The sequence below is a fragment of the Marmota flaviventris genome, chromosome 5 (assembly GCF_047511675.1).
Source record: "Marmota flaviventris isolate mMarFla1 chromosome 5, mMarFla1.hap1, whole genome shotgun sequence".
In the NCBI taxonomy this organism is placed as follows: Eukaryota; Metazoa; Chordata; class Mammalia; order Rodentia; family Sciuridae; genus Marmota; species Marmota flaviventris.
The window spans coordinates 157087982-157104698 of NC_092502.1; the positions used below are offsets into that span (position 1 = coordinate 157087982).

Consider the following 16717-nt stretch of genomic DNA (forward strand, 5'->3'; position numbering starts at 1 on the left):
GAAATCATACACTGATTACAGAGAAAATGAAAACTTGGATCATTGAAAAGGTTATTATGTGACCAATAGAAATCCCAAAACCTTTACTAGTAATTACTTTTGTTTTGCAAATATTTGTGTAATTCTTGCTCCCTTTAATCTTGTAATTTTCCAGAAATTTAAAAATAATCTCATGCTACTAAGTTGTTTTGAGATGGTACCTTTTTAAAAAAAGGAGAAGAAAGTGGCCGGAATGTGAAAATGTTGCCCAAGAATTCCCATCAGGCTGTGTTCTAGTCATCTATGAGTCTTGACATCCAAGGAGAGTACAAGGTTCCTTGTGCTCTCCTTAGTGGCTGCTAGATTCCATCTCATAAGTGACCCAATTGAGAAAAGCAGAGGTTGTCCTCAGAGCCTTTTGTTGGGCATAATAAAATGATGTGCCCAGCTTCACTGTGAACAGGAGAAACTGCAGGTGTGGGATGGGCTCCAAGAGTCAGGATTCACTGAAGGAAATGATTAATGTTGAGTATTATGGAGGACCTGCCATGAACCAGGCTTAATACAAGACATTAAAAAGCAATGAGTGTCAGAAAGAGTAAACCAGAAATGAATGAGCTGTTTAATTTGTTGTTGTTTTGGGTTTGGGTTCAGAGACTGAACCCAGGACCACTTTACCACTGAGCCACATCCCCAGCCCTTTTTTATTTTTTCTCACTAAGTTGCTTAGGGCCTCTCTAAGTTGCTGAGGTTGGCTTTAAACTTGTGATCCTCCTGCTTTAGCCTCCCCAGTCACTGGGATTACATGTGTGGGCCACCATGTGCAGCAAATGAATGCATTTTGTTTCCACCAGGATTGGGAGGATAAAGAGTAGTAAGAATGATTGGATGGAATGAGCAGTCAGGATCGGGAGGGAGCAAGCAGCTCCTCACTGAGCTTGGATTTTCGTGTCCCTCTCAGCTAGAACCATGGTATTGTTCCACACATCCAAGAAATAAGCAAACCATTGACATCAACCAAATGCAGGAGTGGGGGATCCAACCTGCATACAAACAGTAACAGATGAGGCTGACTGCACTACAATTGATTAATGTGACCACATGTAAGGGAGTAGGAGGTTGCCTAAGTAACTTTGTAAAACAACATTTTGGTTGGATACTGTAAGGCTGAAGATAAAAAAGCATCACACCCCAATGTCGTACTACAGTTAGTAAACAGTTTTCCCATAGGGGGTTGGGGTAGCTCTAAGTATATACTAGAATTGAACAAGTTGGTAAATATGTTGTAGATCAAGTTTCTCACTGCCAGAACAAGGGGTCACAAACAGAGGGAGGACTGAAATGGACTTTGTGCTGATGGATGGGGGAGGAGATAACTGTCAGAACTGATGGTTTTAGATGGGTGGGTGGATGGAAGATGCATTATATACATACATAGGCACCAAAATAAATGAAGATGAGGGGTTAGTACACATACGAGTATTTCCTGCTTCTATGCCCTGCCTCTCTTCACTGAGGGGTCCTAAAAACTAACACCCATGCAGCCATAAGCACCTAGGGCTGACATCTTGGTTTCTACACAGTATTCCCAGTCATGGGAACAGGTCCCTTGAAGAAGTTGTGGATTCCAGGACCACAGCAAGGAAAGGACTAGATCAGCCTGGAACATTTGTAATGCCAGAACATAAGGAAGTGCTTCAGAAAGGCCCAGGCATGGCAGAACACATAGAGGCCCACTCACAGGGTCTCTTAATGCCAAAGTTGAAACAGTCTGCCCCAAAATATACAGCCGCCACAGCAAAATTGATATCCACAAGTCCACACTGACATGAACAAAGAAGGAAGGGATAATACAGCTCTTCTTTATTGAATAATTCCAATTAATAAAAAAAAAAAAAGAAGGAGGGAAGTAGAATATCGCCAGTAGGCAAAAATTACAGTAATTTTTAAAAATATTTTTGTAGTTGTAGATGGACACAGTATTTTTATTTTATTTATTTATTTTTATATGGTGCCAAGGATCGAACCCAGTGCCTCACACATGCTAAGCAAGTGCTCTACCACTGAGCCACAACCCCAGCCCAGTATAGTAATTTTTATAAGCAAAATTCACCAGTAGAAATTAGGTTTGTGGGTGTAAATTTGAGAATGACCAGAATATTTGCATAGTCTCAAAGTATTTTCTTCAATATATTTATTAGTTATAAGATAACACAGAGAGAATGTCTTTACAGTAGAAACCATGAAAAGGACATGTGTTTATGGGATGAAGAAGGCAAGGGTTACCTGCGGGACCCCAGCTGGGGAAGTGCGTATTGATGACTGAGTTTCTGCTGCTTGTGTGAACATCTGTGAGCAACCCTGTGAGCACCTCCAGGGTTTGCAAGTAGGCAAGTGCATAGCAACAGGGGTCTGTGAGCAGAGAAGATGGACTACTCACTTACTATGTGGCCCTTTTAGAAAAGTTTGCCAGCCCCTATTTTAATTTAGTCTACCTTCAAAAAATGTTCTACTTCATAAACAATTAAGAACCTTACAACTGTATACTTCTAATTTCCTCTTCCCCACTTTGTGCTGTTGTCAGATTCTTTACTTCTATCTATACTCCAAGGAATAAATGCAGATAACTACTTCACTACTCACTGTATAGCAGCACAAAAGCCCTGATCTGTGGCAGTTACTATCTTTATGGTGTAAAACCTCCCCACCATGGCCAGTTTTAAGTGAGCAACATGACGTTACTAAACATGAACTTGTGAAGAGATGCTTCCAGTCAACTCTGGCACACTAGTGGCTACAACCAGTTATTATTTTTTTTTAAAGATCAATTATCTTTTAAAGAGATTTAAAGAAAGATGGGAGGTATTTGTAAAGGTCCATTATGTATTTCCACAAAAACATCTCATAGTGTAGAACTCTGATTTGGCTGTGGCTTGAGTGTGTCTCCCAAGGGTTCAGGTGTTGAGATTTAATTTCCAGTGTGAGGTCTTAGGAGGGTGAAAAGTTAATATGACTATGGTGTTTAGAGGTGAGGCTTCTAGGAGGCAATTAGGAGTAGATAAGGTCATGAGGGTGGAGCCTCCATGATTGATTCTGGTGGTTTTTTAAGAAGGGGGAGGGAGACCAGAGGAGACCCCCATACATCTGCACTCTGTTCTTGCCGTTTGATGCCTGCACCACCTTGGAACTCTGCCAGCAGGAACGTCTTTATTGGATGCAGACCCAGGACCTTGGATGGAACCATGAGCCAAAATGAAACCTCTTTCTGTTAAAGTTATTCTGCCTTAGATTTCATTATAGTAACAGAGAATGAACCAATACAGTGTAAGAAGGTACTCATCTGATAGGGATGAATTCTTTCTGCTTGTCTCTGTCTGAAAATGAATTTGTTTTGCTTTAACTTTGAAAAGATGTTTTCACTATTGAATTCCTAATTATGTTTTTTTCTTCTAATACTTTAAATGTGACTTTCCATTGTCTTCTGGTCCCCATTGTTTACAGTGAGAAATCAGTGGTATTTCTTATCATTGTTCCTTTGTGTAATAATTCTGCTTACCTTTGGTACCTTTCAAGATTTTCTCTTTGTTTTTCAATAGTTTGTGATTCAAGAAGCATGATTTTCTTTGTATTTGTCTTATTTAAGGTTCTCTGAGCTTCTTGGGTTTATGGTTTAATATTATCCATTTAGAAAAATTGTTAGCCATTAACTTTGTAAAAATTGCTTCTGCTTCACTCTCCTTTTCTAAGACTCCAGTTGCTTCATTAAACCAATGGTGTGCCCTCAGGTCTCAGATACTCTGTCCTTCTCCTGTGCCCCGACTCCTTTTCATATTTGTATTTCTGATTAATTTCCATTAACCTGTATTCATGACCACCAATTCCCTCCTCTGTTGTACCCAGTCTCATTCTAAGTCCCTCAAAAAGATTCTTCACTTCTGATATCCTGTTTTTTCATTTCTAACATTTAAATTTTTAAAAAATTTTTTTTAAAAATTCAGAGTTAAAAATTCAGAGTTAATTTTTTTCCTTTTTCATTATTCTTTTTTTATTTATATATGACAGCAGAATGCATTACAATTCTTATTACACATATAGAGCACAATTTTTCATATCTCTGGTTGTATACTAAATTTAAAAAAAATCTTAAAATTAAAATTTAAAAATTTAATTTTAAAATTATATCTTTTCCATTTCTCTGCTGAAATTTCCTATCTTTTCAAACTTTTATCATAGTTATTTTTAGATTTATACCTGATGAATCCAACATCTGGGCCATGTTTTCTGGTCTGTTTTCTAGTTCTACTTACTGTTTATTTCTTTTCAGTGGATCACATCATCTTTTCATGTGTCTAATAACTTTTAGTTGAAGTAATAACTCATATGTGAAAGAATGGCAGTGGCAGAAGTAAGAACACTGGAGACTGATGTAAATGATTTTTACTCTAGTCCAGAAAATAGTATGCCTTTCTGATCAAGCTCATTCGTGTGTGTGTGCGCACGCGCACTGAGCCAATCTAGTGTCTCTACTGGGCCAGGGCTGTGTCATTCCTCTATTTGGATTCAAGTGGCCACAAATTTCAAGTTAAGATTTGAAGGTGGGATCATAACCTTCCCACTACTTATGGTCTAGATTTTGAGTGCTGAGATTTGTCTCTGTTTTTCTGTCCTGGTCTCAGACATCAGCAGGCCCCTTGTGTGATGCTGACATGCAGTGGAAGGTTCTCTGTTCCCCTGCCTCTCCTACCTTGCCAGGCCTCTCCATGATACTCTGGGTGAGGTTTGGAGTGCTGGCAGGAATTATATTTGAAATATATATTAATGCCTCAAACCATTTCAGGTATTCAACAAAGGATAATCATTATTTTTTAAAACTGTATTTTGAAATAATTTTAGACCTACAGAAAAGTTGCAAAAAAAAAAAGTACCAAAAAAATCTCATCTACCCCTCACCACACTTCCTGCATGATAAGATTTTTACCTTGTTTGCTTCTGTTTCTTACTATTGTATACATCAAATCTTCATCTGTCTACATGAACTCTCTCCTGAATCATTTCAGAATGAGTTCCAGATATAAAGCCTTTTACTTTTGAATGCTTCAACTGCCTTACTTAAAACAAGTATCCCATGAGCATTAAAATCAGGAAATTAGCATCAAAACAGTAATTATCTAATCTGCAGACTTTTTAAGATTTGATCAGTGTCCCCGGCTCAGATTTCTATCCAGGATAAAAACTTCATTTACTTATGTCTGTTTAGTCTTTTCCAATCTAGAGTGGTCCTCCAGCCTTTTTTCAACCTTCCATAGCCTCATTGTGTTTAAAGAGTGCAAGTCATTTATTTTGTAGAATGTCCCTTAACTTCACTTCTCTGATGTTTCTCCATGATGGCGTCCAGGTCGTGTTGGGCAGGGATACCACACCTATAGGATGCATCAAATCAGAAGGCACATGATGTCTTCATGTCCCTCTCCTAGCAGTGTCCACTTCATCAACCTGAGTAAGATGGTCTCTGCCAAGATTCTCCTCTGTAAACTTCTATTTTTCCCTTGGTTATCAGAATTTGTCTTGTGGGGAAATAACTTTGAGGCTATCTAAATGTTCTGATTCTCATCAAACTTTGACCTGCTACGTTAGCATTTACTGATGATTTTTGCCTGACAATTATTACTATCAGGGTACGCTTTTTAGATTTTTGGGGCTGCCTTAACAAAGTACCTTAAACCAGATATTGTTTCACTGTTCTTCGGGCTGGAAGTCTGAAATCCAGGTATCATCTGAAGGCTTGAGGGAACCCATTCCCGGCCTCTCCCTGGCTTCTGGGGACTTACTGGCTGTCCGGCATTGCTTGGCCTGCAGATGCATCCCTAGGATCCTCTGCCTGTACCTGGTGCTCTCCCTCGGTCTTTCTCACCATTTTCCCTCTATGTGTCTGTCTCTGTGTCCAAATTTCCCCGTTTTATTGGATCAGGGCCACTCTGATGACTTCATTTTAACTGATTACATCCGAGAAGTCCCTATTTCCAAGTAAGGTCATAAGTTGATGGCCTGGAGGTTTAGGACTTCAACACATTCTTTTTGGAAGATATAAGTGAACCCAAACAGATGCCATATTGTGATCCATGGCTGTTTTTAAAGGTTCTCTCGATAAAATTCATTGTTAAGAAATAAAATATTAAGATCTCTGAAACTGAAAAGTGGCACAGCTGTGAGCCAGCTGGGATCTCATGACCTACCTGCCTGAGAATGTCTGTCTTTGAGCTGAGAGCTGTGGTCTGCAGGTGTGACTTTAATGGCTCCTTGTGGCGAACCAATGTCCATACCCCCCACAAGTCCCAATGTCGTATTTTGTATACAGGCTGGTTGTCGGCTGCCTTTTAAAAGAGTACCTCCTTCTCCCTGTGGTATCCGCAGAGATGCCAGTTGAGCAAAGATACTGAGCGCCAGCCAGCACCAAGTCCAGTGTTGCTTTGGATCCCCTACAACAAGGCAGCAACAGCCAGCCCAGGTGTGGTGTGTAGGGGCCACAGAGCCCTGTCCTGCCAAAGGCAGCCTTTCCATGTATTCAGTGCCTTGTATGACATACCATGTCCTTATGAGGTAGCTAATTGGTTGTCCCCTGATTGTGGACTGACATGCCTCAGTAATGAAGCTCTCAGAAGGCACAGCGAGATGCTCAGATCCAAAGCACTTGAAAGGTAAATTTTATGGCAGCACAAAATGGTAATAAATATCCAGTCTGCCCTGGTAAGAAAAATGGGAAGAGTAGTGGCTATTAGGTGGCTCTTCCATTGGGGCTGTCCACATGAGCCTCAGAATTAATGCTCTAACTCTGTAGGCAAAGGGGGCATTGCTGAAGTGAGCAGTTTTCATACCAGCCATGGAGCGGTGCAGGTCATCATTTGCCTGTGGTAACCTGGGCAGTGAAAGGTGGGCAGAGCCAGCTCAGGCCCCGCATCCCTCGCCAGAGCCAGGTCGCTGGGAGCATCAACTGCACACTACGTACCTCTGAGGTGGCATCACCAGAGGCCATCGAGGGAGGTTTGGTGACGCCTGCCTTATCCCTACAGTCTGCCCTAAAGGCCACATCTGTCCATTGCCCTGCAGAGGCTCAGGCTGACTCGCTCTCATTGCCAGCAGGCCGCAGCGGGCAGAACTGCCTAGCAGGCTGCCTCTCCTCTGGCACAGACTATTGGCTTCCTGGGGCTACCCTAGTAACGTGCCACAAACTGGGTGGTTTAACTGAAATTTGTTGATTCGCTGTTCCAGAGGCCTGATGTTTGAAGGTAGCAGCAGGACTGCGCTCCCCTAGAGGTGCTGGGAAGGGTCTGCCCTGGGGCCCTCTCTTAGCCTCCTTAGTTCCTTGAATGTGGCCACAGAACTCTAGTCTTCCATTTCTCCCTGTGCACATGTCTGTTCAAATGCCGCTTCTCAGAAGGAGAACTGGCCTATGGCACATACCCTACTTCAGAATCCTCTCCTCCTAACTAACTACATCTGCAACAACATTATTTCCAAATACGGTCACATTTTGAGGTTCTGGGGGTTAGGACTTCTGACTTACTTTTTTTTCTTTAGGACACAATCCTGCTGTATGCATTGGTTGGCAGTGCCCCGCTCCCCCGGTCCTTTGACATCCGGGGGATGAATGAATGGCTGCACAATAATTTTTTAACTGAGGTCTACGTGGCAAACGAGTCCCTCTTCCTCCTGGGCCAGCACTTCCCGTTGAGCACTGCGGCAGCCTGCCTTCCAAATCAGGCGGACACTCTGCCGATCCATTAGCCTGCCTGTCAAGTTAAAAGGAATGTGCTCCGCATTCATCTCCAACATACATGCATATGTAAATTACACATGTGTAGGTTGTAACATGTATACAAAAATGGATGGTGACATGTTAGAGGAGAAATAAGCAGTATTTTAAATGTGTTGCTAAGCACTGTGACTTCATACTCTCGTTAGCTAATATCACAAAGTCCAAATACCCTTGAGGTGAAGTTTCTCATTAATGATCCAGGATGTGAATCTGAATTTCTAACGACCTTCAGGTAATTCCGGGGTTTTGTGGGGGAGGGTGCTCCTTGTCAGGTCTGATTAGATCCCTGATATCTGTGCTGCTGTTGATGAGGGGAGGTGTGAGCTCATTCCTCTCGTATTGTTCGCTGTGCTGTATACAGATCAACGTCAGCATCCAGCATCCAGAGTGTCTTTTTGCAGGAATTTTCCTTTCTTTTTTTCTTTTATTTTATTTATTTATTTATTTTTTTGTACCAGGGAATGAACCCAAGGGTGCTTAACCACTTAGCAACATCCCCAGTTCTTTTGTATATTTTATTTAGAGGCAGGGTTCACTAAGTGGCTTAGGTCCTCACTAAGTTGCTGAGGCTGGCTTGGAACTCGCAATCCTCCTGCCTCAGCCTCTGAAGCTGCTGGGATCACCAGCGTGTGCCACCACACCTGGCTTTATTTTCTTAATCCACTTGTCCATTTTGTAAAAGTTAGTTTAAATTCATTCATAATGTAACATTTGGGCATAATTCTCATACTTGGGATACATTGAAGATAGAACCAGAGAATTCAATCACCCTGTCCCTCAGACACGGTCCCATGTGAGTTTTAAGACACTGAGAGCAAGTGTTGGGACACAGAGCCTGAGGGTGGTGACCCCAGACCTTCCTCAGGAGCCCTTAGGACCATGGGGCCAGCTGAGGGACAGTTTGCCTGTGGACAATTTTTACAGTGCACATAGTAAACAGTGACAAAACACAATTTGTTTTGTTTCTTTGGATTAAAAAAAATGTGAACAGAACAGATTTTCATGTTGATCTCAATTTCCCATCTAATCATAGTCTTCTTAAGCAGAAGGAATTGCCTTAGCCATTGCTTGCCTCCTGGTGATCCCAAAACCGTTTCGTTGTTGTGCATGGTAGAAATTAAACATTTCATTCCAAAACCTGCAGGCACGTGTGTTTTAGCACAATCAACAGGAGTACGATATGTGTGTTTTAAGAAGCTTTGCCCAGTGTCACCTGTGAGTGCAGATCAGGATGTGCAGGATGCAGACACTTATTTCTCCTCTAACATGTCACCATGTACTAGAAGTCATGGCTTCTGTGCTGGCAGGATCTCCGTCTCTGATTCCTCCTCTCGCTGGATGGGCAGCAGAGGAAGGCCCAGGTCTGGCAGGTTCTGGTGCTCTGCAGCCGTGGAGCATATGGGCGCCCATATGTCCCAGGATCTGGGCTGGACTCCTCGCGTCTGGGGGAAGGAAAGCCCAGCAGGCTGGCTTCTTTCCCACCCTGGTGCTGGCGAGAGGCTTCGTGGCAGTGTTTGTACAACATCTGGTTGCGTGACAGGTGTGGAAACCAGGTGTGATTTACTAGCTTCTGAGCCGCCTCACACCAGGAGAGCCCTTCTTGTCAGATGGGAAGAGACAGTTAGGAGGTGCAGCCGGGGCTTTCCCTCCCAGACCCTGCTCTGCACATCTGTGCTGGAGTCGGCCTCGCCCAACAAGTGATGCTCTGTGCTTCTGTTGTATGGCGGCTATCGGAGTGTTCTATGTAAATGTGTGAGCCAGATTCAAATCATCGGTCTAGCAACTGGATTTTATGGGATGAATACATAATAACTACATAGAAACAAGAGCCCTCTATTGAACTTATTACATCAAATTACTTTGCCTGAAACTTAAGCATCTAAGCAAACCCCATTGACTTCAACTGTGTAGGAACACACAGCACTCTGAAAATACTTGGCACATCAGTGAAATTAGCTTAGGCTTTGATTCTTTGACAGTTATGTAACTTAGTAGCATAATTACTTCTTACTTTCCAGCTGATGAAAATGGGTGAATGGGGCAGTGTCAATGTTGGGGAAGAAAATTCTTAGTCTTTGTAGCCACATTTTGCAGGCTCTCCGCTCTCTCTAGGCAGTGTGTTCACTTGATTTTTGGTTGTGTACATCAGACTGGGCTGCAGTCATGAATATAGAAATGATGTGGACTGAAGGAGGTAATGTGGAGGGCTGCAGGTGGAGCTGTACCCAGAGACTGCTTGTAGACTTGTCAGATTCAAAGCTGGACCCACCTGAGGGATCCCCAGACCTAGCGCTCTCAAATGGGACCCCCAAGGGGCAAAATCCAAGAATTTGCTGAAGATCCAGAAGGATTCAGACACCAAAAGTAAAACATGTGCCAGATAAGTGTCTTATCAGCTTTCTTCATGGCTGCAGCTAAAAGACCCAACCAGCACAATTGTGGGAGAGGAAAAGTTTCTTTGGGGGTTCACAGTTTCAGAGGTCTCAGTCCATAGACAGCAGACTCCATTCCTCGGGGCTCAGGATGAGGCAGGACATCATGGCAGCAGAGTGTGACAGAGGAAAGCAGCTCAGATAATGATCAGTAAGCAGAGACACTCCATTCAACAGATAAAAAATAAATCACACCTCTAGGGACCCGCCTCCTCCAGCCACACCTGCCTTCAGCTACCACTCAGTCAGTCCCCATCAGGAGATTAATCCACTGATTGGAAGGTTCTTATAATCCAATTGTTTCTCCTCTAAGCCTTACATTGTCTCACACATATGTTTTTGGGGGACACCACATCTAAACCATAACAGTAAGGACCCACAGAGTTCTTTCATGCTAAAAGCAAACCCCCACCCACTTCTGAGTAGGTATCCTAATGCAGGGTCTCCTACATTCACAGATGCACTGTGTGCATAGCCAAGAGCAGGGAGCAGCCCGATGTCCATTGACAGATGGGGGTAAACAAAGGAAATCCTGCCACAGGCTGCGGCATGGGTGAGCCACGAGGATGTGGAGCTGATTGAGAGAAGCCAGTCACCAAGGGACAAATACTGTATAGTTCCCCTTATGAGACATCTAAAGTGGCCACATCATAGATTAGGAAGGAGGGCAGTGGCTACCGAGGGCTGGGCGAGGGGTGGGGAGTTAGCATTTCATATATCTGGAGTTCCAGATTCACAAGACAGAGAAGTTTTGGTGCTTGGTTTCATAACCATGTCAATAGACCTGGCACTACAGAAGTGTACACTTTAAAAGTGTTTAAGATGATAAGTTTTATTATGTATTTTTACCACTTTAAAAATAATTTTAAATTATTTAAAAAGTAATTTTAAAAGACAACAAAGAAGCACTGGCTGCTATTGTAAATGGCTCCTAAAAGAGCTAAAGAGCATTCACATATGAGCAACAATTCTACCTCTAGGTGTTTACCCAAGAGGATTGAAAATAAGTGTTCAAAACAAATGTATTCTTGAATGTTTATCATCTTACTATTGACAATAGCCAGAAAATGGAAACAAGCCACACATCCATCAACTGATGAATGGGTAAACAAAAGATCTATCCATGCAGTGGAATATTATTCAGCCATAAAAAGGAATGAAGTGATGACTGCTGTCACAGCGCCAGATGGACCTTGAAAAACATTAGGCTAAGTAAAAGAAGGTAGACCCAATTGCTCACAGGTTATTTGATTCCACTTATGTTAAATGTCCAGAAGAAGCAAATCTTTAAAAACAGAAAGCAGATCAGTAGTTGCCAGTGGCTGGGCAGTGCCTGTGTATAGCTCCTTCTGAGAGTAGAGAAAGTGTCCAGGATCAGATAGTGATGACTAGTCACTATCTAATAGTGAATGCAAAATTTAAAATGGTTAAAATGGTGAATTCCATGTCCTATGAATGTTTCCTCCCAAAACAAAAGGCTTTATGTATAAAGAGTCTTTGGTCTAGCCCAAGTTTTTTAGCTGGGAAAGTGGAAGCTCACTTCTGGGGGACATGGCTTTCTGGGGGCCATGGCCACAGTCCCCAGGACACCAGGGCGCTCCTGGGGGAGGTGGGAAGCAAGGCATCCTCGTGCAGCAAGGGCGGATGCTCAGGTAGTGAGGGCATGCCGGGTTCTGTGAAGAAGGGCCAGCCTGGCCTTGGCTGCAGCAGAGGTAGGGTCCCTGGGCTCCTCCTCGAGTTGCTTCCCAGCTACAGGGGGCTCGCCACAGCCGGTCCAGGCTCACACCCAGACAAGTGGGATCCAAAAGACAAAACAGGCATCTCTTGCATCTCTGTTTAGGAGCAAGACAAGTTTTGCTGGAAGCCCCCTGGCAAAGCCATCAGCCACGACTGGGTCACGTGACTCCCTAAGTCCAACGTGGCTGACAGGCTTAGGCCCACAGTGTGCAGTGGAGAGCATGGGAGGAATTTAGACACAAAGACCAGTCCCACAGGCCAGGCATCAGGCAGAGGCCAGGCCAGGAACGTCACGTGGACCTGTGGGATGAGCAGGTGCTCCAGATAAGCAGACAAGGAGTGAAGTCCAGGGAGGGCAGCTGAGCCGTGCATCAGAGCCTAGAACAAGAACGTGGGAACAGGGTTCCAGACCAGGGCTCAGGATCCCACCCTGTGTGGCTGGCAGCAGGAGGACAGCATCCCAGCCCAGGCCCTGGGAACAACTGGCTTCCAGCAAAAACTGCAGAAAGATTCCCCTCCCAGTGCCCCCAGTAGAGCCCCAAAGAAAGTCAGACCTGTCCCCAGAATGCACACACTTGAACCCAGAGGTCGACACAGCAGTGCCCAGGCACACAGAGTGGAAAACCGGGGCTTCTGAGGAAAGCCAAATCATTTTAAAGTTCAGTCCCTGCCTGCACCATCGGCACAGACTAGAGATGCCTGGGTGCGTTCCTAGAATCCTCTGTCCCCCACTGTCCAGTAGACAGGCATGGGACAGAGAGGTCAGGTCACTAATTTCTCAGCAGCAGCCGTTACCTATTTCCAAGGGTGCACACATCCATGTGGCCCACTCTGCGGTCCTTGACCATTCGCTTATCCCCCGGCCCCTGCACACACCTGCTATCCACTAGGCACTCTTCTACACAGTGGGGACATGTTTGTAGACAAAACAAAACCCATCCCTCTTTTCCCAGACCTTACAGTCCAGTGGGGGTGATACGCACGCAGATGATCGAATTTGTGCCATGGCAAGTTAAGTTATTGGTGCTGCAAAGAAACCAGAGCAGGCAGAGGGCACTGGGTGCTTCAACTCCTAAGAAAACTGCACGGGAAGATGGCCTGATGGAGTGCTCTTAACCACGTGATGACAGCCAAGGCCTGTGCAGAACGCATGTGGGAAGAGAGAATGAAGACGGATGCCGAGCAGATGTCCCAGATGTGGCCCGGCAGGCAGTGTCTGTGGGCCCAGGAGCCAGCGGGAGCTCTGAGCCATGCTCTTGCTGCGTGCCAGGATGACAGCACGCTTCCACCCCGCTGTTGACTTGCACACCACAAATACAAGTTTTCTGCTAATAAAGCCAGAATTCAATCTTATGGGTGTGGCCAGACCGATGGCAGGTCGGAGGCTAAGAATTTTGCCAATAACACACAGTCACATCAGAGTTGTTTGGTGCTCTGGTCTGAGTTTGGTTGGCTGCTGCCTCCCTGATATTCTACAAAACAGATCCCCAAGTGGAAAACCACAGAGCACCAGAGAAAGAGCACCATCTTCAGAGTGCCAAGAATTTGTCAAAAAACCTGGACTCCCACCACTAACTAGATAACTTGGAATTTATTTATGCTGAGAATAAGAAGATTGTGAGTGACATCTGCTAGGTGTTCCTTTGTAGCAGTTCCTCCCAGAGTGATGATGAAGGCATTCAGGCAACTTCAGGCAGCCTGACTAACTGAGAAAAGTAATGCTGCTCACTCATTGAGAGTCAGGACAGCAAGAAAGGAGAGGAAGGGGAGAGAAGGGAGAGGAAGAAATGCCAAGACAATGCGGCAGAAATCACACATTCTGAGGCAGGGGCCTATTTTGAAAGATGATGGTCCAGGATAAAGTTTATTTCACTTACAAGCACTAACTCATTCTTTTCATCTAGCATTCCCACCTATGGATTAGCAACAGCATGACCTCTGTAGGGAAGATTAACTTGCAGCTACACAGGGATTCAGCAGAAAGCAGACATGAGGGGATTGTTTTGACAGTTTTGAAATCTATATTCTTTGTGGGAAAAGCACTGTTGAAATCCTGCTGTATTAAGCCGTTTTGCATTACTTTCACTAATTACCTGGGGTTGGATAAATTTATCAAGAAAAAAGGTTTATTCTGTCTCTTGGTTCCAAAGATCCAAGGCCAAGGGGCCATATCCGGTGTTATCCTTCCTGCAAGCAGAATTCCAAGGCTGTGCGTGGAATCACATGGCAAGAACAAGGAGTGTGCTCGTGTGTGTGCCTCTTCTGGTCTCTGCCCCTCTCTTTATAAAGCCACCAGGATTCATTCAGTCATGGGGCCCCCACCCCACTGACCTTATCTAACTCTAAGCTCCCAGAGGCACCACCATGGTGTGATGAAGTCTTGACCCTCTAAAACCTCAAGGTGGCAACTAAAGTTCAACACGTGACCCCTTGGAGACACACGCCAACCATATCCAACCACAGCACCTGGAACATTAAGTAAGTTCTGTGCATTGAGAGAAAAACTCAGACAATTAACATTAGTCACTAACTAATAAGCGGTTTAACTTATATGTTAAAAGTTATTCTCTCTGAACCTAGAAGCACATGTAGAATTTTGATAAGTTGCTACACAGGCAGTCTGTGCTAGTCAGGAGGCAGCGCATCCACGGACTTTTTGAAAAAGGCAGAATCTTTGGTGCTGATGCTGGAGAGAGGACCGGGCTGCCTCCTTCCCTTCCCCTCTCATCTCTCTTTCTCTCTCTCCCCTCCTTCCTTCCCTCCCTTTCTCCCTCTCTCCTCCCCTCCCTCTCTTCCTCCTCCCTCTCTCTCCCCCTCTCTTTCTCCCTCTCTGCCCCTACCTCTCTCTCCCTCCCTTTCTCCCTCTCTGCCCCTACCTCTCTCTCCCTCCCTCCCTCCTCTCTTTCTCTTTCTCTCTCTCCTCCCTTTCTCCTCCCTCTTTCTCTCTCCTTCCCTCTCTCTGTTTCTCTCTTTTTCTCCCTCCCCCTCCCTCCCTCTCTCCCTCCCTCACTCCTTTTCTCCCTCTTCCTCCTTCCCTCCCTTTCTCCCTCTCTCTCTCCCTCCTCTCTTTCTCCCTCCTCCCTTCCTCCCTCTCTCCCTCCCTCCCTCCTCTATTTCTCCCCCCTCTCTTCCTCCCTCCCTGTCTTTCTCCCTCTCTCTCTCCCTCCCCCTCCCCCTCTCTCATAAGGGTATCATGGGGGCATATTTCTCCCCAAGGCTTCAGTGTCTGATAGGGGCCCCTGGCCCAAGTGCTGTGTGGGCCACAATCAAACAGTTGCATTTTGGGACAAGATAGGTTTTCCTGGTTTGCCATGAATTGGAACGTAGGAGTTTGGTGACTCTCCACACCTAGACTTATGGCAGGCCAAGTTTCTAAAGAACACTCAGAATCGGTAAGATCATAAATCTGTATCACTGCTTTACCTCCTTAACCCCAGGATCTGCGGCTCTGTACATCTATCTGTATCTCCTTTCCCTGAAGCTCTGAAGAGTAGGGCAGAAGACTGTGGTTGTGGGCCACCAGGGTCCCCACTGTATCTTTCTTGCCTGTACCTGGGTAAGTCTAAGTCTTCCCCCAGGGTTTTAAATAGCTCCATACTTATCTTCTTAAAAGTAAGCATGATAATTAAAACCCAGTACAGACTGTCCGAATGAATGGGAAGTTCATATAAATGAATAATAAATACATCAAACTCCCAACAGATTAAAAAGAACACAAACGATTCACAAGAGTAAATATTTGTAAATAAATACTATTAGTGAATAAACAAAAAATAAATAAAACTTCACTCTCCCTGGCATCTAGAAAAAGAGCTTACCTCCTTGATGTTGTATCTCATTCCTACTAATCATAGTCGGATCCGCTCTCTGTCTATAAGCCCTGCCATTTCTCCCTCTCCCTTCTCTCTCCTCCTGGCTTTTCAGACCCTTGTTGGGCTCTCATTTCTTAGTTAACCACACCAGGATCAGGAAATTGGTGTTTATTTCTCCTTCTCTCCAGTCCCCCATGACCAGAACCTCAGAATAAACCAGGTCCTTGGGCATCAAGAACGAGGCTGCAGCCCCCTCCCATGTGCCTCTCACACCCATCTGTCCTGCCATTCTGAACACTGAGCTCAGCTGGGAGTCAGCAGCCCTGGGGACCCTTCCCAAACAGCATCTCCCCCACCTCCCTGGGCTGAGGGTGGGGAGGCAGGCTTTGGTGGCCTGGTATTCCCAAGGACACCTGGGACTTCCCCTCTCCCAGCAGGACCACTTGATTGTGGCACCCTCTGCTACTAGCTCCTGGGGCAGAGCTGCGTTGTCCCCTGCTGTGTTCCAGCCACCTGTCTTCTGGACACAGACACACCAGGTGTCAGTTCTCCACAGACATCTCTTGTTCCTGCACTTCGGATTCTCTGAGCAAAGAGAGACGCAGCTGGTTAATAGTGTTCCTGTAAGGGGACATTTCAGATCAGGGAAGCTCAGAGAGCCTTCCCTCCCCAGAGATGACCCAGAGCAGTAACCCTCCCACCGCCACCTCCCAGGACAACTGCATACTTTCTGCCCCGTCTCATCCCTGTCTCTCCAGCAGAGCCCTGGGTAAGATGAGGGTTCCCTAATTTCAGATCCCTCTCCTGTGAGGGTGTCCTGCATGCACAGGTGACCCCTTGTCTCTGTCACTGTAGGAACCAATGCTCCAGGAACAAATGCTAGTCCACCACTCGTATCCGGAGGTTTGGTTTGTCTGTTTTTGCTGTGAGTGATAAATGTTCCT

General features: G+C 45.0%; 1 protein-coding gene across 1 annotated transcript in view; it reads left to right on the forward strand.

Annotated features, from left to right (window-relative positions):
- Positions 1 to 16717, forward strand: part of Dap (death associated protein) — a 58003-nt gene that overhangs the window by 17265 nt on the left and 24021 nt on the right. The window lies entirely within an intron of this gene.